Source organism: Humulus lupulus, chromosome 9 (genome assembly GCF_963169125.1).
Source record: "Humulus lupulus chromosome 9, drHumLupu1.1, whole genome shotgun sequence".
In the NCBI taxonomy this organism is placed as follows: Eukaryota; Viridiplantae; Streptophyta; class Magnoliopsida; order Rosales; family Cannabaceae; genus Humulus; species Humulus lupulus.
The window spans coordinates 101,081,935-101,105,660 of record NC_084801.1 but is presented as its reverse complement, the minus strand read 5'-3'; positions in this window follow the sequence as shown (position 1 = coordinate 101,105,660).

Here is a 23,726-nt window from a genome sequence, read left to right as displayed (position 1 = left end):
GGACTAGGTGGATTTTAACCACTGAACCACATAAAAGATTTGCGTTCTTGTGAGTTCATTTCATCTTTCGTTACAGTTTATTACTAAGTACTAATCAACCTTATTATTTCTTTGTACACAGTTGGCGAAAAACTGCGTCAACAGTAACGTAAAAGTATCTTAAATAATAAGACACTATAATATAACCTAAAAAAAAATTAATCTGTATTTTAAGATAAAAAAGTTTTAACAATCAAATTTTGGAGGTAACCAAAATGTATATGAAATAATATGCTCTAAAAATAAACATTTTTGTGAAAAAAAGTAACAAATTGGTAACTTATCACCATTATAAGTAACCAAAATGTTACTTTTGAAAACCCAAAAAAAAGGCATTTCGGGATTTCAGAAATGTTTCTAATTTAGGTATATTATTTTTTAAATTCTATATTTTTTATGAAAAGAAAATATATTTTTGTAAATAAAATTATGTAGTGTTATAAATAATAGATATATATATATATATGGATGTCCAAATCTTTTCAATTAATCACCATTAATTATAATTACTATTCATTTTCTTTAGTTTTTTAATCTATGGCTCACATATTTGTATAAATAGGGGATCACCCCATTGAAATAAAGTACTCAGAAAATTCTCTCATTCACTCTGTCTCATGTCTTATCCTATTTATTTCTCTAGATTATATTATTTTTATAATACGTTATCAGCATGAGTCTCTTACCGAGGTATATTGTGTGTTAAAGTTATTGATCAGTTGTTTCAATGTCATGTTATTCTGAAAAAATATATATATATATGATTGAAACTATTTCAAGCATCTGTTATTATATACATATATTATTTTATTTTGTTTGTCATATATATTGTCTTGTTTGATTTTGTGATTTCATATGTGATATATATATATAGATATATCTTTTGACATATCTAATATATTGTTATACCCTACGTACATATATATAATTGATATGCATTTGTTAGGAGTCCTATATTATAGTATATATTTCTTTGAGTTTTCTTTTGTATTATGCGCACGTTTACTGATCAATGCATACTTAATTCATTTTTTGACTTTTACATATATATGAGCATATTGCTCTATGTTAATTATTTATTGTTACCTTTTCTATTTGCATATTTTAGGTATAGACCTATATATAAAATTGATTCTATTGACGGTAAGAACTCATCAACGATATAAGGTCAGAAAACTCAAATTAGATTGTGAAAGATAGCTAAGAATAAGATGGAAAGAACTTGAAAGAGAAGAAAATACTGAGCTACAATGGAGCAAAGGTCATATATTCATTAATTGTCTGTCCATGCAATGAATTTTCCAACCCCTTAACCTGAGGGGCCGAAGCCTATTTATAGGTGGGCTCTATTGGCCCCTTATACAAGCAAGTCCCAGGGGACGGGGACGTACGCGGATACATTGCCAGAGTAGTGGCTCAAGACATAGTATTGCTGCCTTTGGTATATGGTCGGGGGTGCTCAGGTAGTGCCTCCACTCTCCGTACAAGTTCGTACTGCCACTACTCGTCAGACGTGAATGTCAAGGGCACGCCTCTGTCCTCTTCATGGTCGTACATCCCATATCAGTACACGTACCTTATACCTGATGTTTGTTCTCACATTTCCAAAATACGCCTTTGCCCCAAGTTTCTTTATATATTTCTAAGTGTAGAGGAGCTTGTGAGTTATGATGAGTGACTTACCATGTCATCCTCATCAATTCTAGCTTGGCACCCAATGACTATTTGACCTACCCATTTAGTATTTCCAAGTGTTCCTCGTATGCATATTGAGGAGGTTTCAAAATTTACATGTTAGGAGAAGATAAGGCATGGGGGTGCCTCGCTAGTGGCACCTACTTCTAAAAGTGAACTAGGGCCTCTTCAGTGAGGCACAGGGCGCTTGGGATGAGATAAGGTGCACGTGGGAAGCCTAGCGAAAAGCCTCGCATAGCGAGAGGGTTCGGGGTCCTTAGAGTGTCTCGCATAGCGAGGCAACCCTTTGGTACCTATGTTGGCATGCATGCGTCTATGCATGCGGGACACGAGAGGCCTAGCGAGGCTGCACCCCATGTGATCACTCGGAGGCAAGACGCGATGTCTCGCGTTGACACGGTGCGCGTAGGAGGCCAGCCGAGAGCCTCGCATAGCGAGGGTGCTTCGCATAGCGAGGGTGGCGCCTCAGGGTACCCGTGCTCGGGTGCTTAAGTGCGCGTGGGAGGCCAGCCGAGAGCCTTGCATAGCGAGGGTGCCTCGCTTAGCGAGGGTGACGCCTCGGGGTACCAGTGTTCGAGTGCTTAAGTGCATGTGGGAGGCCAGCCGAGAGCCTCGCATAGCAAGGATGGTTCTCTTGGCCTATCAACTTCCTTGCCAAGTGAGGCCCTCTCCCCTTCGTGCATGCGGAAGGTAGCCCAGCGGGTAGGCGCGTGTCACTCCTAGACGGGTTAGGCCTTGCTATGTGAGGCCTTTCCCTCGCAAGGCCTTTGTGCGAGTGTCAACTTCAAATTACCTCGTGCCCATACCACCTAGGAGTCACCACACACCCTTCGAACCTCACGTCGATGTCCACAAGGGTAGCAACGCGTAGAGAGAGGCATGTCCCGAAGCACCGTCCCATTAGCATGAGTTTCATAATCTCTAAGGTACCTCGTAGCATAGAGGTTCTCCTGAATGGAATTCAAAAGGGAAGAATTCCCACTTTCACACTTGCCCCCAAGTCTATGAGTACACTTTTAAGTGTGTTTGTAGACTTTTTCTTTTTCTCTGGTTTGATATGGATGGCAAATTTTGGGAAACTCAACCATGGTACGCTATCCAATGTTGCTTGAAGAAACACAAAATGGGTTTCGAAGTTGTGTTTCTTTATAGTGTCAAAAGAAACACAAAAATCATCTAACTTTTGTGATGATCCAATTGTGTCCCTAAGATTAAATAAGGGCCAACCATTTCTAAGCGCAAATCCCAAGGTTGCCAATTCTTCTGATCTCCACCATTCATGTAGATTTGAATCCAATGGCTAGGGCGGCCTTGACTTTCCTTATAAATACCCCAAGACTTGAAATCACTTCTCCACACCAAGACTTGCCTAGCCTAGTGGTATTCCCTCTTAAGCCACTTCCAAGAGCTCCAAGGTTCTACCCTCCATAGAAGCATTCTTGAGGTAAATTTCTCTTCTTTTTATTTATTCTTCCTCTTTTGTTTTGTTTTGTTTTTTTTTTATTTCTCTTTATAGCAGGTTTGTGTTGTAGTGGCGCTAGGCATTCTCTTGTTGCCAAGGACCCTCCCTTGCTTATTGCTCGACCGACCTTACGCCCCCATAAGTCTGTCTTTGCGCACCTGTGGATCCATACATACACCTTCAGGTATACCTCTTTCCTCCAATGATACGCATGTTTCCCTCATCTATTACATGGGGGTAGGGTCATTGGCTGTAATGCGCTTATTCTTAGAGGTTATCATTCTCTTTTCTTATGGCCCTTCAAGTACATACGCATAGGCCCTTTTCTTATAACCCTCATACTCATGTTGTAGATATAGGGTTATCCTTACGCACATATGTCCTCGAGTCTTAGCTGGCCTATGGCGTCTAGACGATGTTCCGAAGGTTCTTCTAATGTTGAATTCATTGAGTTGTCATCCTCCGACTCTGAGGCTGACATTCACAGGCCCTCTAATTGTGGGGGTGTGCGAATGCTCTACCTTCAGAGATTGTCCTACCTCAGGCAAAAGGCGCGCGACCTGGAGAAGGAACTAGAATCCATTACTAGTGATGAGGGTTTAGGTTTCTCCCCATGGCATGCGACATACATTTACCAGCTACATTCAGCCCTTCAGGATTGTCATTCTGAAATCGCCTGCCTAGACAAAAACTTGCCCCTCGAGCCATTTTTTTTTCTGTGGTGACGAGACTTCCAGTCATAGGGGTCCCCTCCCTGAGAGCGATGATTGTGAATCAGCTGAACCTAAATTTATTTCTATGATCCCACACACACTTCCTCCCCTGTGCCCGGTCTTATGCCCTAGAGTCAAGCAGAGTGCTGGTAGACAAAAGACGTGTGGGGGTCTTCCAGGACCTTGAGAAAGTCTATAGCTCACAAACTGCATGTCTTTGTCCAAGTACCTGAGATGCTGAAGAGAACTTCCAACACAACTGAAGAAACCGGCAGGTCTACCCTTACCAGCGTTAAACTTTCCAACATGCTAAAGGCTCATAAGCTATCATCAGATCTCAAGTTCGTCATCCCAAAGCATGATGAACGCACATCTGATCCACCCGAAGGGTTCGTGGCCTTCAGCGACTCCATCATCAAATCTGGGGGGGGCCTGCCGCTTCACCCCTTCTTCTTCAAAGTACTTAACTATTTCAAACTGGCGCCTCTACAACTATCCCCCAACTCCTGGGTGATGCTTAGCTGCTTATACGTGCTTTACCAATAAGTGCACAATAGAGGGCCTTCCATGAGCGAGGTTCATTACCTCTTCACTCTTAGGACGAATTCATTTGCTCCCGGGTTCTATCAGCTTCAGAAAGTCGTGACCCATAAAGGACATTCCCTCGTGGAGGGCTCCATTTCAAACAGAGGCTAATGGAAAATAGACTACTTCTTCACTTATAGCAGGTTCACCCGACACACTCGCTTCAACGCTCCAAGTAAGATAATTCTCACTATGAGTTCATACATGAGAGGTTTCTCTTTTTACTCTTCTTTTCTTTTATGGTTTATCTAAATACGGTTATTTCTTTTATCTTGATGGCAGGTCTCTTAGGGATTGTTGGCTCAACCTTGAAATCGTCTGCTCGCGATCAAGTGATGAAGATCCTGGACTTGCTGGTTGAATGCAAACAAGCATGTGCCTTTTTTGCAGAGAGCAACCTTCACTTGTACAAGTTGCTTACCCCGGGCCAAGCCGTCTCTCTATGCTCTGTCTCATCTAACTCCGTAGGTCTGTGGATATACGGCCATGATGAAGGTAATTATGACCAGGCAGCTGATACAAACTATGTCTATCCATCGAGTGATCACATGGACACTGAGGAGGCATTGGAGTCTGAGAACTACTCGTGTCTGCACTCTTTGGTGGGCTGGGCTAGGGACACAGCTGATGATGGGCATACCGACAGTGTCACCTCTCGGGTGCCACCATCGATGCCTGGCGATGAGTTTGCCTTCAATGCCTCTGTCCCTCGCTCTTCTGTGCCTAAAAGGAATTTTGTTATTCCTTCTCTTGTTGGGGTTCCTCTACCCTTGGGGGGTGTTCTAGGTGGGCGTCTTCAGGTGCCTCTTTACCTAAAGAGATGTCTCCACGCTCTTCTACCCCCCGCACCTCTGCAAATGGATCAGGACCTTCTCGGTCCCATTCCATGTCAAAGCGCACCTCGGCTGGCACACACATTTCCCCCCGTCAAGCTTATGCTTCTGCTTCCGAAGACCTGGCAGGCCAGTATGGGGAAGCCATGAGCCATCCTCTGGGATACTTTCCCAAAGGCAAGTGGGGATCCTTGCATGTTGTTCCCGAGGCTGAGCTGGAAGATGCTTATATGCGAGCTTCCTTGTAGGTATTTGTCGAGACACTCGATTTATTCAGTTTTATATATATTTTTTTCATTTTGTTTTGATTTCACTTGACCCTCGAGGCTTTATTCTATGTTTTTTCCCTTACTTAGGTTTTTATCCTGAGTCACCGGATGATTGCCTCAAACTGTTCATCGACCCAACGGCTACAACGCGAGCTCGAGGAGGCATTGGGGAATCTCTCGATGGCCGAAGCGGCAAAGAATGTCTTGTCGAGTCAACTGACCAAGGTGGTTCGCCAGAGAGACGTCTCTTTAGCCCAGGCTGCATCAACTTCTCACACCAACACCCAGCTGGAAGCTACCATCCATACTTTAAACGAGAGGATTATTGCGCACGAGGCTGAGCTTGTGAATGCCAAGAATGGCATAGTTGAGCGCACACTGCATGCCGTATGGAGGATGAACCCTGACGTTGACCTGTCTCCCTTTGGAGATTATGCAGTTGAGAAGATTTCTGAGTGGAAGGGTCGGGATAGAAACTTGTAGATTTCTTTACATTCGACCTATGTATGTTGTTGCCATGTAATCCCTCATATTATTTCCCCTCTCTCTCTCTTTTTTTTTTTTTTTTTGTGTTCATGAAACTTAAGGGACTTTGGTAAGTCCCTCTTATTATTATTATTTGTGGATTACATATCTCTTCCTTGATCTGATGATGATAATCTTTCTGGTGCACCTTGATTATACTTGTAAGGACACGTTAACCCATTGGGTTCTTGGGGTCCTTTTATATTCTTTGCGCGCGCTTCTTACTTTTTGTGAGAAGCGTCCTTCTCATCATTATGTATAGTACAATTTCTTCAAGGGTCTTTTAGGACCCTTTTTGGCTAGCCGGCTTAGTGGTCATTCTAGACTTATTAAGAGATTCCTTCCTTATGGCCTCATCCCGTGCGGGGGCGTCAGCCTTTGGCTAGAGGTCATCTCTCTCTCTTTTCTTTTTAAACTATTCCCTTGATATTCATAAGGGTAGCTAATCCTTTTGAATATAAGAGATAGGAGTTTTTTTTATTTTTATACACGTATCTCCTGTCCTACCCCCCACAAGGGCTTGGTGAAATTTTTTCCGGCAGGCACTTTGGTGGATGCTCGCATAGAGAAGAAAAATAACATGCGAAATTGCGAAAAATTTCATTTACAGTAGGCAGGTTACAATGACATATTCGAAATGGTTACGCCTACTTGGGAGGTTATCTGGGTAACCTCTTTGATTTTTGTCTACTACGTTAACATAACAAACAACAAACTAAACATAGATATTCTTTGCATCGGATGTGGAAGTCTTACTGGTAGTATTTCTTGAGGTGTTTTGCATTCCATGCTTGAGGTATGATGGTGTTATCCATGCGGGCCAGCTTATAGGTTTTTGGTGGTATGCATTGGTCGACTTGGTAGGGTCCTTCCCAGTTCGCCCCTAGTACCCCCGCCCTCGAGTCTCGCGTGTTGGGGAGTACTTTTCTTAGTACCAGGTCTTCTACCCTGAACATTCTCTCTCGCACTCTCGAGTTGTAGTACCTTGTTGCCCGCTGCTGGTATACCGCAAGTCTCATTTGCACCATTTCCCTCCTTTCTTCTAACATGTCTAAGCTTTCGAGCATTGCTACATGGTTGACTTGGTCCTCATATGCCTATACCTTTAAGGAGCTAACCTTCATCTCAATCGAGAGAACAACCTCACATCTGTATGCTAAGGAGAAAGGGGTCTCTCCAGTGGTTGTGTGCTGGGTGGTCCTGTAGGCCCAAAGCACATTAGGTAGCTCCTCAACCCAAGCGCCTTTCATCTTCTATAGTTTTGTTTTTAAGTTCCTCTTAAGGACTTTGTTAATGGCCTCCACATGCCCATTGGTCTGTGGATGCACAACAGCTAAGAAGCTTTTTCTTATTCCTCTTTCCCTACAGTACTCCTCGAACGTTTCCCCCTCAAACTGGATGTCGTTGTCAGAAATAATTTTGTATGGCACTCCATATCTGCAGACAATGAATTTGTTGACAAAGGTGGTGATATGCTTGGCAGTTATTTTTACTAGAGATTCTGCTTCAACCCACTTGGTGAAGTAATCTACGACTACGACTGCATATTTTGCTCCTCCTCTGCCTGCGGGAAGGGCGTCGATCAGGTCTATCCCCCAGATAGCAAAAGGCCAAGGGCTAGTCAGGCTAGTTAACTCATTCGTGGGTTTTTGGGAGTAGTTTGCGTGCCTCTGGAAATTGTCACATTTCCTTGCGAAGTCATTTGCATCTCTCTCCATGGAGGGCCAATAGTACCCTTGCTTCATGGCTTTCTGAGCCATGGACGGTCCACACGCATGGTTGCCACACTCGCCCTCATGTATTTCATACAGCACTTTCATCGCCTCCTCCTCATCAACACACCGCAAGAGCGGCATAGAAAACCCTCTCTTGTATAAGATCTCATCTGCAAAGGTGTATCGGGCAGCCTTATAGATCAGCCTCTGAGCCTCCCTCTTGTCTGTTGGCATAGCTCCATCCTTCAGATAGCTTATAATCGGGTTGACCCACGACTCCTTTAGGATGCTGACCATGAGAATGTCTGAATTAGCGATGCTTGGCCTTGGTAAGAATTCCACAGGTACTGATTCAAGGGTATCCCTATCCTTAGTAGAAGCCAGCTTTGCGAGGGAATCGGCATGGGTATTACTCTCTCTTGGGATTTGCTCTATGCTATACCCCACAAACTGCCCTAGATAGCCTCTTACCCTTTCCAAGTATGCAGCCATCTTAGGACCCCTCGCTTGATACTCGTCCTTCACCTGGAATACCACCAACTGTGAGTCACTAACAATGTGTAAATGTGTTACCTTTAGCCCTTGGGGCAACCGCAACCCAACTAGGAGCGCTTCGTATTTCGCCTCGTTGTTCGAGGCTTCGAACCCAAACCATATTACGCAGTACATCCTGTGTCCCTCGGGTCCTATCATCACGATACCTGCCCCCAACTCCTCCTTCGTTGGATGCTCCGTCCACATGCAAGCTCCATTCCTCAAAATTCCTTTGCTCTCCTTCTCCGACCAACTGTCCCTCTCCTTCACTTGGTCGATAGGTGAACTCCACTATGAAGTCTGCAAGCACTTGCCCATTGATGGAGGTCCTTGGGGTATAAGTGATGTCAAATTGACTCAACTCGATCGACCATTTCATCAATCTCCCCGTGGTTTTAGGTTTATGCAAGACCTGTCTTAAAGGGCTATCAGTGAGTACCTCTATCGCATAGGCATGGAAGTAGGGCCTTAACTTCCTTGAGGCCACAACTAATGCGTATGCTAACTTCTATATCTCCAGGTATCGGTTCTCCGCATCTACCAACTGTTTGGTGACGTAGTACACGGGTTGTTTATGCTTCTTCTCTCCTCTAACCAGGGCAGCGCTTATGGCATGCTCGGATACTGCCAAGTATAAGTATAGCCTTTCGCCCTTTTCAGGTTTTGCCAACAAGGGTGGCTTCCCTAAGTTTTCCTTCAACTTGATAAAAGCATCCCCACATTCTTCATTCCAAGCGAACTTTTTGCTCCCCTTTAGGATGTTGAAAAAGGGGAGGCACTTGTCCGTAGACCTTGAAATGAACCTGTTAAGGGCTGCCACCCGTCCCGTTAGACATTGCACCTCCTTCTTACTCTTGGGTGGGCTCATTTCTATTAGGGCCTTTATCTTTAGCTTTAATGCCTCTAGAGTCGACCATGAAACCTAAGAACTTTCCTGAGGATACACCGAAAGTGTACTTGAGTGGATTCAGCTTCATTCGATACCCCCTGAGTGTGTCAAACATCACACCTAGGTCTCTGTTGAGTTATGCGGCATTTTTGTTCTTCACCAACATATTGTCAACGTATACCTCCATGTTCCTTCCTATATGGTTAGCGAGCATTTTGTTCACCAACCTTTGATAGGTGGCACCTGCATTCTTTAATCCAAAAGGCATCACTTTATAGCAGTAGAGTCTTTTATCTGTTATAAATGGCGTATGCTCTTCGTTAGCTAGGTTCATAGGTATCTGGTTGTATCGAGAGTAGGCATCCATAAAGCAAAGTAACTTGTGCCCGGCCGTCGCATCCACCAGCGGATCTATCCTTGGAAGGGGAAAACTATCCTTAGGACAAGCCTTATTGAGGTTTGAGAAGTCTACAGAAGTCCTCCATTTTCCATTCGATTTTGGGACTAGTACCGGGTTCGATACCCATACAGGATAGAATGATCCGCGAATGAACCCATTGGCCTTCAATTTGTCAACCTCCTCCTTTAAGACTGCGTACCTCTCTGGGTCAAGCGCTCGTCTTTTCTACCTAATGGACCTCGCCTCGGGGGTGATGTTCAAATGGTGGCACATGATAGCAGGATCTATCCCCACCATGTCTTCATGACTCCAAGCGAATACATCCAAATTTTCCTTCAAAAACCTCACCAACTTCTCCTTTGCATCGTTCTGAAGGTTTTTTCCCACCTTCAACTTTTGCAATGGCTCTTCCATCACCACAATTTCCTCTACCTCCTCCATGGGTTTTGCCCCTGGCTCATTCATGATTCTGGGGCCTAGTTCCTATGGGTTTACGCCCCCATGTACCACCATCGCCATCGGTTCTCGCGGTTTCACAGACATGCGAAGGGAGGAGTTATAACACTCCCTTGCTTCTCTCTGTTCTCCTTTCATACTCGCCACTCCACCAGGAGTTGGGAACTTGATGGCTAGGTGATATTATTGAAGTTATCGCTTTCAATTCTCTTAGGGATGGTCTCCCCAATACCGCATTGAAAGTTGAAGCACAATCTACCACGACAAAGTTTGCCATGACTGTGGTCTGTCTGGGATGTTCTCCCATGGTGAGTGCCAATTCGATCACCCCTAAGGGTTGTATCGAGTCCCCCGTGAATCTGTATAAGGAGGATTGGCAGGGTTTCAAGTGTCTGATTCTCAAACCCATCTTCTCCATGGCGGGGCGATACAAGATATCCACGGAACTCCCGTTGTCTACGAGGACCCAATGCACATGCATGTTGGCCAACTAAACTATCAACACCAAAGGATCATTATGGGGAAAGTGCACCCCTCGTGCATCCTCCTCCGTGAAAGTGATTGAGTCATTTTCTCCCTTAAAGCTTTTCGGGGGTCGTTGTTCCAAACTCATGACACACGGTGGTGGACTCCGTCTGGCTTCTCTAGCATACCTATCTCGACCCTTCCTGGACTCTCCCCCAAACCCCAGACCTCCAAAGATTGTTCCACTTCTCCTTGTATCTCTGGGGCTCTTCCTTGGGCCTGAGGTATCACAGGCTCGTCCTCCGATTCCTGCTTTTCCCTCATGACATATCTACCTAGGTGCCCCCTGTAACGCCCTACTACCTTAGAGCCGTTACTAAGTGAGTTTAAAACAGAAATTGTGCATCTAATTGACTCAAGTGGTTTCTAAAACCAAAAGTGTGAATAGACCAGAGTTTAAGGCTGTACTCTTTGAAAATGTTTAGTTTCATTAAAAACGTTAATTATAAAACATCTGGGATCCCAAAATAAGGTTTACAAAATATTTACAACTCAAAATAGATTTACACTTGATCAGCTATCAAAAGAATGGTTAAATACAGCCATATACAAAATGCCCCCAACCAAAGCAGTCGGGCAGGCCGAACATGTACGCGCCGCCCCCACGCTCTCCATACTCATGGCCGGTTGACTGACTCCTTGCTTTTACCTGCCACACGGAGCACCCGTGAGCCGAAGCCCAGCAAGAAAACCCAAATAACACATAACATATGCAAAGTAAATAGCTGGCAATAATTCACTGATACATAGGAAAACCACCATAATAAACAAGTACGGCCATGCCGCTCCCAAGGCCTTACCAAAGCCTGGAGTTTCGGTTCTCACCGCGAGGATAACTCATGTATCCCTTGGGTCCCACCCTGAATATAAGCATCCCATGTGCTGTGTTACTTTCGGCCCACGGCCGCCCCGGCCTATGCCGTACCCGGCCTCTGCCGCTCGTTTCATCATAATAACACATATAGTGCATTCAAAATAAACATTCACACACATCATGGTTCATTTAAGTTTATGTATTTGCACGTAATACAATCCGGGGCCACGCCCTACAATCACACAGTGGGGCCATGCCCTAAACTCGGGTGTTACGGTTTTCTTACCTGTATCCCGTGCTTTCCAAAGTACCACGGTCACGAGCACGGTCCTTTAGCACGAGCCTCTCCGAAATCCTAGTCACAACACACATAAAACACTTTTAATACTAACCAAACCCAAAACCACTTCCCGGGACCAATCCCGCACTCTCGGGACCTCTAAAACCTTAAAACAACACCCCGGAGGCATCCCACGAACCCCCGGAGCTAAGACCTAAAATTGCCAAAAAGAGCAACCCTGAAAATTGCCTTGTGCCGCGGCACCACATCCTTGTGCCGCGGCACCCATCAGACAGAAGCTCTCTTGCCGCGGCACACAAAAGCCCTGCCGCGGCACGCCTTCGCAGACCCAGAATTCTGGGTTTTTCCTGCAATTTTCCCCGAGCTTTAACCTCCCCAAATCATCCCAAACCAAAACCTAAACCCCAAAACTCAAATCCAAACCTCATATGAACAATCTAACACCCCATAAACACTAGAATCAAATCCAAAACATCAATACACACAAGATCCACTCCTTTGATTTCAAATTCAACAACCCAAATCAAAACCCATGAAAATCTTAACTCAAGCATTAAATTCCTCAACCAACACAGAAAACAAACTTAAATAAGCATAAGATCCTTACCTCAAGAGTATAATCCACCCTAAAAGTTCCCTTGATCTCCTTCTAAGCTTCCCACTTCAGCCCTTTTCTACACCTCTTCTTCTTTCTTCTTCTTTGCCCTAGCCTTTCTCTCCTCTTCTTTTCCTTCTCTTCTAATTTATCAAAGCCACAAGTGACCCAAATGCCCAAACCGTACCCCCCTAAATCCCAGCTGCATAATGTCTATTTGCCTTGCCAAAAGACCAAATTACCCCTCCTTACTAATCCTTCTAAGCTAAACCTTCAAGGGTACTTAAGTCTTAACACTTTCATTTCAATTCTACCACTTCCTATCTTAAAACTTGTTACTCACAGCAGTTACAAATGGTTACCAAATTACCAATACTAATCACTCTTTCTAAACTCAACTTACAAGATTCCCGAAGTACCCCTGGGCTCCTCCCGAGCCGGGTACAACAACCCGTTGTGACTTTTAGACTAACTGGCTCACTAGGACCGTCCCGATGCGTGCATCCTGGTAAAACATCACACTCACATGGCACAATTCACATAGTATAATTATCACAGTTATGCCCTAACATGGCCAAGTTACAATCATGCTCATTTTAAGACAATCAGTTCTACATGCATACTGATTCACATAGTCATGCATCTCAAATAATCCAATAGTCATATAACGTGCAATAAATCATAATGATGCATTAAACTTAATAAAGTCACACACAAAATCCCATCATGCCCTCCAGGCACACTACTCCAGGCCCTTAAGCCTTAACACTGAATTTGGGTCGTTACAACTATCCCCTCCTCATGAGAATTTCGTCCTCGAAATTTACCTGAACAACTCGGGATGCCGCTCCCGCATATCTGATTCCAGTTCCCATGTCGCCTCTTCGACCTTGCTGTTTCTCCACAATACTTTAACCAAGGGGATGGTCTTGCTCCTCAAGACCTTGTCCTTCCTATCAAGGATCTGAATAGGCTTTTCTTCGTATGATAAGTCCCGATCCAACTCCAAGTTCTCATAGCTCAACACATGAGTAGAGTCCGAAACATACTTCCGGAGCATGGACACATGAAACACGTCATGAACTCCTGATAAAGCTGGAGGCATTGCTAACCTATAAGCCACCTCCCCAACTCGTTCTAGAACCTCAAATGGGCCAACAAACCTGGGACTCAGCTTGCCCCGAACGCCAAATCGTTTTACTCCTCTCAGGGGTGAAACCCTGAGGAATACATGATCACCAACCTGAAATTCTACGCTCCTGCGTTTCTGATCTGAATAACTCTTCTGGCGACTCTGGGAGGCGAGCATACGAGCTCTAATTTTCTCAAGTGCCTCATTGGTCCTCTGAACCATCTCAGGACCTAAATACCTTCTCTCACCTGTCTCATCCCAGTGAATCGGTGATCTGCATTTTCTACCATACAACATCTCATACGGAGCCACTCCGATAGTCGCCTGATAACTGTTATTGTACGAAAACTCAATCAGAGGGAGATACTTACTCCAAGATCCCTCAAAATCCAAGACACAAGCTCGTAACATGTCCTCCAGTATTTGAATTGTCCTCTCAGACTGTCCATCCGTCTGAGGATGATAAGCGGTACTAAACCGAAGCTGCGTGCCCATTGCCTTCTGCAGGCTCTTCCAAAACTTGGAAGTGAAAGTGGGGTCTCTGTCGGATACTATTGACCTCGGAGCCCCATGAAGTCGAACGATCTCCTTAACATAAAGCTCTGCATACTGCTCCACAGTATAAGTCGTCTTCACAGGTAAGAAGTGGGCGGACTTGGTATACCTGTCCACAATCACCCATACCGAGTCATGCTGACCCACGGTCTTTGGCAATCCTACCACAAAGTCCATGGCAATATCTTCCCATTTCCACTCGGGAATCCCAAGAGGCTGTAATAATCCTGCTGGCCTCTGGTGTTCCGCCTTAATCTGCTGACAGGTTAGGCATCTAGCCACATAGTCCACCACGTCCCTCTTCATGCCTGACCACCAATACAAAACCTTCAGGTCATGGTACATCTTCGTAGAACCTGGGTGCAAAGAGTAGGGAGTGGTATGAGACTCGTCCAAAATCTCTCGCCGAATGTCTGGATCAATCGGAACACAAATCCGTCCTTTGTACTTCAACAAACCCATCTCAGAAATAGAGAAGTCCTTAGCTGCTCCCGATAGGACGTTCTCTCTACGCTCAACTAACTGGGGGTCCTTTCCCTGTGCTTCCTTAATCCTCTCGAGGAGTGTTGACTGAAGAGTAATGTTGGCTAACCTCCCAACCACTAGCTCTATACCTGCTCTGGTCATCTCTCCTGCTAGTCTGTCAGATATCTGCCTCGAACTATACAACTGTCCTGGGCCCCTTCGGCTCAATGCGTCAGCCACCACATTAGCCTTCCCAGGATGGTATAGGATATCACAATCGTAATCCTTTACCAGCTCAAGCCACCGTCTCTGGCGCATGTTCAAGTCCTTCTGGGTAAAGAAATACTTTAGACTCTTGTGATCAGTGTATATCTCGCACCTCTCTCCATACAGATAGTGTCTCCAAATCTTAAGTGCGAATACCACTGCAGCTAATTCCAGGTCATGCGTGGGATACCTATGCTCGTACTCCTTTAATTGCCTTGATGCGTACGCTATCACTTTCCCAGCCTGCATCAACACGCATCCCAGACCCTGTCTGGAAGCGTCACAGTAGACCACAAACTTCTCATTATCTGTTGGCAGGCTCAGCACTGGTGCAGTAATCAACCGCCGCTTCAGCTCTTTGAAGCTATTCTCGCATCGATCTGTCCACACAAACTTGGTCTTCTTCCTTGTCAATTCTGTCAACGGAGTAGCAATTCTGGAGAACCCCTCTACAAACCGCCGGTAGTAACCTGCTAGTCCAAGGAAACTTCTAACTTCAGGAACATTGCTGGGTCTAGGCCAAACCCTCACTGCTTCCGTCTTACTTGGGTCGACCAGTAACCCATCCTTACTGATAATATGGCCCAAAAATGAAACTTGCGATAACCAGAACTCGCACTTACTAAACTTGGCATACAGCTTATGCCCTCTTAACCGCTGCAACACTAGACGCAGATGATGCTCATGCTCTGTCTCTGTCTGGGAGTATACTAGGATATCATCAATAAACACAATCACAAACTTATCCAAGTAATCCTTAAAAATTCTGTTCATCAAATCCATAAATGCCGCCGGGGCATTGGTTAATCCAAAGGACATAACCAGAAATTCATAATGCCCATACCGAGTCCGAAATGCAGTCTTTGGTATGTCCTCATCTCTGATCCTCAATTGATAGTAGCCTGATCGGAGATCAATCTTCGAAAACACTATACTCCCTTGAAGCTGATCAAATAAATCGTCGATCCTAGGCAATGGATATTTGTTCTTGATGGTCAGCTTATTCAACTCCCTGTAATCGATGCACATCCTGAGCGATCCATCCTTTTTCTTAACAAATAAAACTGGAGCACCCCACGGCGAGAAACTCGGTCTGACAAACCCCAAATCAAGTAGTTCCTGCAGTTGAATCTTCAATTCCTTTAATTCTGCTGGAGCCATTCTGTAAGGTGCTTTGGATACTGGCTCTGCTCCCGGAGCCAACTCAATGACGAACTCGATCTCCCGCTGTGGCGGCAACCCCGGCAGATCTGCTGGAAACAAGTCTGGAAACTCGCAGACGACTCTGGTTTCATTCGGTCCCACTGCCGCCACCTTAGAGGAATCCACTATACTTGCTAGGAATCCTATGCAACCCTCTTGCATCAGGTCTCTAGCCTTTAGTACCGAGATCACAGGTACCCGCGGTCCATCCACCGATCCCACGAACACAAAGGGTGCCTCGCCCTCCGGTTCAAAGGTCACCATTCGTCGCCTACAATCAATTGTTGCTCCATATCGCGTCAACCAATCCATCCCTAGTATTATGTCAAAATCGTCCATATCTAGTTCAATCAGGTCAACAAACAATTCTCTACCATCTACCACTACTGGTAAGGCTCTAACCCACCTCCTAGAGACTACCAGCTCTCCTGTAGGCAATACAGTCTGAAAACCCCTAGCATACAAAATACTAGGTCTACACAGCTGATCAATCACTCTAGCAGAAACAAATGAGTGCGTAGCACCAGAATCAATCAATGCAGTAAACAAGGATCCAGCGCTAAAAATCTGACCTGTGACCACTGATGGGCTGGCCTCTGCCTCAGTCTGAGTCAAGGTGAAGACCCTAGCAGGCGCGAGGCTGTCACCCTGCCTAGGCTCCTCCTTCTTAGCCTGCGGGCAATCTTTCTTCAAGTGGCTGGTGCTTCCACAAACAAAACATGCCCTGATGCCGGTACCCGCTCCAGAGGCGGACCGGCACTCGCCCTGATGCCGTCGCCTGCATCGAGGACACCATGGATAACTCCTCCAGTTGTCATTACCGCCCTGGCGGCCACCCACGGAACCGCGAACCCTCCTGTCGGAACCATAGGGAGTAAATGAGTCTGGTACTCTCCTCTTCTGCTCACTGGGGCCGCTGCCCCGACTAGGCCCAGAAGAAGAAGGCATTACCCTCCTGGTATCACGCCTAGCAGCGCTATCCTTCCAGATCTGATCCTCAGCCCTCTCAGCAGTGAGGGCCTTGTCTACCACTTGCGCATAGGTAGTCTCTGGAGCCATTGTAATACTCACGTCACGGGCGATCATTGCACCTAATCCTCGTACAAATCTGTCCCTTCTGGCCATATCAGTCGGCACAAGCTCTGGCGCAAACTTCGCCAATCTATCAAATACCAAGGCGTACTCAGTGACAGATAACCTGCCCTGAGTCAGACTGTTAAACTCATCCGCCTTCGCCGCTCGAACGGCTACGCTGTAATATTTCTCGTTGAAAAGGCTCTTGAATTCCTCCCAGGTCATAATAGCAGTATCCCTTCGCTGCCCCACCACCTCCCACCATATTCGTGCATCATGTCTAAGCATATAACTGGCACAATCAACCCTATCCCTTCCTTCAACCCTCATGAAGTCCAGGATTACCGACATTGTACTCATCCACTGCTCAGCCTGCAGTGGGTCTGCTCCCCCCTCAAAGGTAGGAGGTTGTTGTTTTCTGAATCTTTCATATAGAGGTTCCAACCTGTTCCCAGTCACAGGTTGAACCGGAGCCGGTACCACACTAGGCGGTGGTGGTATCACAGTGGCCGGTGGAGGAGCTGGTTGCCTGTACTGACTAAGCTCATCCTCTGTTTTCTTCAACCTAGCCTCCATCTCTGCTAAAATCTGTTGCCAGTTCTGAGGAGCAGGTGGAGGGTCCTGCCCCTGGTTATCATCCTCGGCCTGAATGCCGCGGAGTCTCGATGATTGGCGAGGCATTGCAACTAAATGCCTGCAATCAATGACACCGCTCATTAGGCATGATAACAAGGTCCAATTTCCACCTCTCAATCTCAACAACAACCAAGATCAATCGACCAAAGTGCCATACAAATATCATGCAGCATACAACGGGCCTTGCCCTGGCATCATGCATATGTTATTTCAATGATCATGCTCATAATAATTTAGGCAGGCACACAAAGCATTAAACACATATTCATGAATATATCAACCGATCATACCAAACTACCCTGAGTCGAGCTTTTCAATGGCAGCGTGCGTACATGTTCGGTCGATCTCCAGAACCAATAAACCTTGGCTCGCTCTGATACCAAGTTGTAACGCCCTACTACCTTAGAGCCGTTACTAAGTGAGTTTAAAACAGAAATTGTGCATCTAATTGACTCAAGTGGTTTCTAAAACCAAAAGTGTGAATAGACCAGAGTTTAAGGCTGTACTCTTTGAAAATGTTTAGTTTCATTAAAAACGTTAATTATAAAACATCTGGGATCCCAAAATAAGGTTTACAAAATATTTACAACTCAAAATAGATTTACACTTGATCAGCTATCAAAAGAATGGTTAAATACAGCCATATACAAAATGCCCCCAACCAAAGCAGTCGGGCAGGCCGAACATGTACGCGCCGCCCCCACGCTCTCCATACTCATGGCCGGTTGACTGACTCCTTGCTTTTACCTGCCACACGGAGCACCCGTGAGCCGAAGCCCAGCAAGAAAACCCAAATAACACATAACATATGCAAAGTAAATAGCTGGCAATAATTCACTGATACATAGGAAAACCACCATAATAAACAAGTACGGCCATGCCGCTCCCAAGGCCTTACCAAAGCCTGGAGTTTCGGTTCTCACCGCGAGGATAACTCATGTATCCCTTGGGTCCCACCCTGAATATAAGCATCCCATGTGCTGTGTTACTTTCGGCCCACGGCCGCCCCGGCCTATGCCGTACCCGGCCTCTGCCGCTCGTTTCATCATAATAACACATATAGTGCATTCAAAATAAACATTCACACACATCATGGTTCATTTAAGTTTATGTATTTGCACGTAATACAATCCGGGGCCACGCCCTACAATCACACAGTGGGGCCATGCCCTAAACTCGGGTGTTACGGTTTTCTTACCTGTATCCCGTGCTTTCCAAAGTACCACGGTCACGAGCACGGTCCTTTAGCACGAGCCTCTCCGAAATCCTAGTCACAACACACATAAAACACTTTTAATACTAACCAAACCCAAAACCACTTCCCGGGACCAATCCCGCACTCTCGGGACCTCTAAAACCTTAAAACAACACCCCGGAGGCATCCCACGAACCCCCGGAGCTAAGACCTAAAATTGCCAAAAAGAGCAACCCTGAAAATTGCCTTGTGCCGCGGCACCACATCCTTGTGCCGCGGCACCCATCAGACAGAAGCTCTCTTGCCGCGGCACACAAAAGCCCTGCCGCGGCACGCCTTCGCAGACCCAGAATTCTGGGTTTTTCCTGCAATTTTCCCCGAGCTTTAACCTCCCCAAATCATCCCAAACCAAAACCTAAACCCCAAAACTCAAATCCAAACCTCATATGAACAATCTAACACCCCATAAACACTAGAATCAAATCCAAAACATCAATACACACAAGATCCACTCCTTTGATTTCAAATTCAACAACCCAAATCAAAACCCATGAAAATCTTAACTCAAGCATTAAATTCCTCAACCAACACAGAAAACAAACTTAAATAAGCATAAGATCCTTACCTCAAGAGTATAATCCACCCTAAAAGTTCCCTTGATCTCCTTCTAAGCTTCCCACTTCAGCCCTTTTCTACACCTCTTCTTCTTTCTTCTTCTTTGCCCTAGCCTTTCTCTCCTCTTCTTTTCCTTCTCTTCTAATTTATCAAAGCCACAAGTGACCCAAATGCCCAAACCGTACCCCCCTAAATCCCAGCTGCATAATGTCTATTTGCCTTGCCAAAAGACCAAATTACCCCTCCTTACTAATCCTTCTAAGCTAAACCTTCAAGGGTACTTAAGTCTTAACACTTTCATTTCAATTCTACCACTTCCTATCTTAAAACTTGTTACTCACAGCAGTTACAAATGGTTACCAAATTACCAATACTAATCACTCTTTCTAAACTCAACTTACAAGATTCCCGAAGTACCCCTGGGCTCCTCCCGAGCCGGGTACAACAACCCGTTGTGACTTTTAGACTAACTGGCTCACTAGGACCGTCCCGATGCGTGCATCCTGGTAAAACATCACACTCACATGGCACAATTCACATAGTATAATTATCACAGTTATGCCCTAACATGGCCAAGTTACAATCATGCTCATTTTAAGACAATCAGTTCTACATGCATACTGATTCACATAGTCATGCATCTCAAATAATCCAATAGTCATATAACGTGCAATAAATCATAATGATGCATTAAACTTAATAAAGTCACACACAAAATCCCATCATGCCCTCCAGGCACACTACTCCAGGCCCTTAAGCCTTAACACTGAATTTGGGTCGTTACACCCCCTACGGATGAGCTCTTCAATTTCTTCCTTTAAATGGGTACATTCTTCCGTGGTATGGCCGATGTTCTTGTGGTATTGATAGTATTTGCTAGGGTCCCTCTTGGACCAGTCTTTTCTCATTGGTGGGGGCCTCTTGAAGGGAACCCAACCTTCATTTGTGAGGTAGATATGTTCTCTGGTGTCCGTCAGGTTTGTATAGAAGGTGTAAGTCGTTTGGGCCTTCTCTGTTGATCATCTCTCGGCCCTTCATACGCCCTCTTCTTCTTTTCCACATTCGATCCTTCATGGGCTGGGGGCTTGACTTGGGATTCATTTTTTCCTGCCTTTAAGTTCGCATGGCCATCCTCGACACGAATGTACTTTTGTGCCCTTTCGTAGAAGTCATCTAGGTCTGTGACTTCCCTTTTAAGCATATTATCCCATAACTTGCTTCCTGGACATACTACGGCCGTGATGGCCATTTTTAACTCCCTACGGATCAAGCTCCCTACTTTGGCTGCCTCCATATTGAACCTATGGATGTAGCTCTTTAGACTTTCTTTTTCTCCCTGCTTCACGTTAGCGAGGCTGGTGCCCAACATTGTGTAATCATGCACGGCATGATGTTGCTGGAGAAATTCATCAAAAAATTGTTACCAGGACTTGATGGACCCTGTTCGAAGTCTTTTGAACCATTTGTACGCAGGTCATTCCAGTGTGACAGCAAAGCAATGGCACTTGGCTCCGCTATGAATCCCCCTTAACTTCATCAGGTCATTAAATGCGTCCAGATGGTACTTAGGATCTATGTTTCCTTCATATGGGGTCATTGAGGCTCCTTGAAGTTGGCTGGAAGCTGGATGGCTTGGATCTCCTTAATGAAGGGCGATTCATGGTCGAACTCGTCCTCAATGGCTTGTCCTCCAGATGCGGTGATGATCTTGCTCTGTAGGCTCCTCATTTATGTGTCTAGGTCTTGTCTCCTCTTGTTCAAGGAGTCTCTCAAGGTGGACAGGTTAGCATCTCCCTTTCCTTTGCCTTCCCGGGGTGCCATAGGAGGTGTAGTCCTTTTATCCTCCATTTTCTTGTTGAGTTCCTCTCGTAGATCTAAGGGTGTTTTCCTTGAGGTGACTTTGACTTCGTTACGAGGGCCAGCGTTGTTCTTCCTGCTCTAGCCTCTGGAGTGCTTCGATGGTCTAGGACATTCGTTCTACTTGGTCCGAGGGGGTGTTACTGTTGGAGATTCGAGTCCTCCCATCGTCCACTGGGATTGTGGTTTCTGCCCCCTCTTGACCTCTCTCTTTTCGCCTAGGGAGAGATATGTTTGACTTCCCTTGTAGCAGGTCATTTAACACCTCTTGCATGTTCTCTAAGGTGGTTTCTAGCCTTTGGTTCTTATGGTGCAGCTCACATATCTCCTCTTCGTAAAATTGATATCTAGAACTCGAGCTCACGGAATGGACCCGGGGATGCTTGTCAGGTCTGCATGTCGATGGGCCCAGATCTTGCCGGCCGGAGTTCGGCACCTGCGGCGGCCTTGGGGGAGGAACTCACCGACATCTCTTGTAGGGGCAGTTGTTGACCTTGGACAGTTCTCCTCAGGTGGGACATTCGGGGATGAGGCCTCCCTTTCATCTTCGTGAACCTCAGGCTCCTTTGGGGCCTCCACACATTTGGATGGAGGAGGATTCTTCATGGAGGCTTTCATCTGATCTCCATCAAGGTGGACCTCCACCTCTCGTGGCTCTCTCAGACATTTAAAACGTCTTGGCATTATTCCTACCGGGATCGGTGGAAGAACAGTGGCTTGGCACTTATCCGTCCCATAGACGGCACCAAACTGTTGATGGTAAGAACTCGTAAACGATATAAGGTCAGAAAACTCAAATTAGATTGTGAAAGACAGCTAACAATAAGATGGAAAGAACTTGAAAGAGAAGAAAATACAGAGCTACAATGGAGCAAAGGTCATATATTCATTAATTGTCTGTCCATACAATGAATTTTCCAACCCCTTAGCCTGAGGGGTCAAAGCCTATTTATAGGTGGGCTCTATTGGCCCCTGAAACAAGCAAGTCCTAGGGGACAGGGACGTACGCGGGTACATTGCCAGAGTAGTGGCTTAGGGCATAGTTGTAGCGACCCAAATTTGCTAATAAGGCTTGGGGCCTTGACTAGCGGGCCTGGAGGGCAATAATTGTTATATTGTATTAATATGTGAATTTAATGAATATGTGATTAGAAGTGCATGTTTAGGTGATTAAATATGCATGTGGGCCCCATTTGGCTATTAGGGGCATATTTGTAATTTTAGCCCGTTGGGGGCATAAATGTTATATTTATGTGTATTGTGATTGATACCACGTGTGGGTGGTGATATAATTGCGGTGCGCAATCCGAGATGGGCCTAGGGAGCTGTTTAGCTAGAATGTCACAACGGGGTCAAATACCCGGCTCGGGAGGAACTTAGGGTATTTTGGGAATATTATAAAGTGTTTGGGAATTATTGAATAGTGGTTAGTGATAGTAATAGTTTAGACATGTCGGGATTAAACGAGGATTTTTAGGCATACTCGAGGACTTAGCAGGATATGTTAAAAGACTAAATCGCCCTTGGTGGCATATGAGGACTTTGGCTAACTCAAGGGGAAATTGGGTCATTTTGGCAGCTAGTTATATTTAGTTAAGGGGCTGGGAGATACTAGAACATTTTGGCAAAAGCAGAGGAAGGAAAAATGAAACTGAATTTCTCAACTCTCTCTCTCTCATATTCGGTTCCCTATTCCCTCTCCTTGGTGGTTGAGAGCTTGAGGAGTCTTGAGGATTTTAGACTAAGGAATTGAAGGATTTTTCTTATTGTGGCTAGGGGAATTAGCTCAAGGGTATGTTTAACACAGAGGTAAGGAATTCATCCTTGTTTTTCTTTAAGTTTCCAAGCATGTTTTTGAGAGTTTGAGAATGAAAGTTGAAAGCTGGATTTGTTGCTTGTTATTGTGAGAATTCATCTTGGGAATCAAAGGGGTTTAGCTTAGAGTTGGAATTGGAGGAAGCCGAAGGTCGAATTCTTGTTCAAGGTAAGAATTCCATGCATTTTTTAGGTTTATATTCTAAAAAGGTTTAAGTTTTCTAGTTTGTGGTTTAAGTTTGATAAAGTTTTAAACCACTAGGTGATCTATGGATTTGATTGGATATTTGAGCTTCTTGTTGTTGTTTATGGGTTACCATACTGTCTAATTGGGGTTTTAAGTTGATTTGGGACTTGGGAGTAACTTGGGGTTGATTGGGAAGAGTTTTGGCTCGGGAAAATGTGGGGACAAAACCTAGTATTCTGGGTTCGCGTATGAGCGCCACGGCCCTGTTCTTCCGCGCCGCGGCGCTAGGCTGAATCAGGGCATGGGACCATTCTGGGTGCCGCGGCCCCTAAAGGGTTATGCTGCGGCGCTAGGCCGATTTCTGGGTAGAGGAAA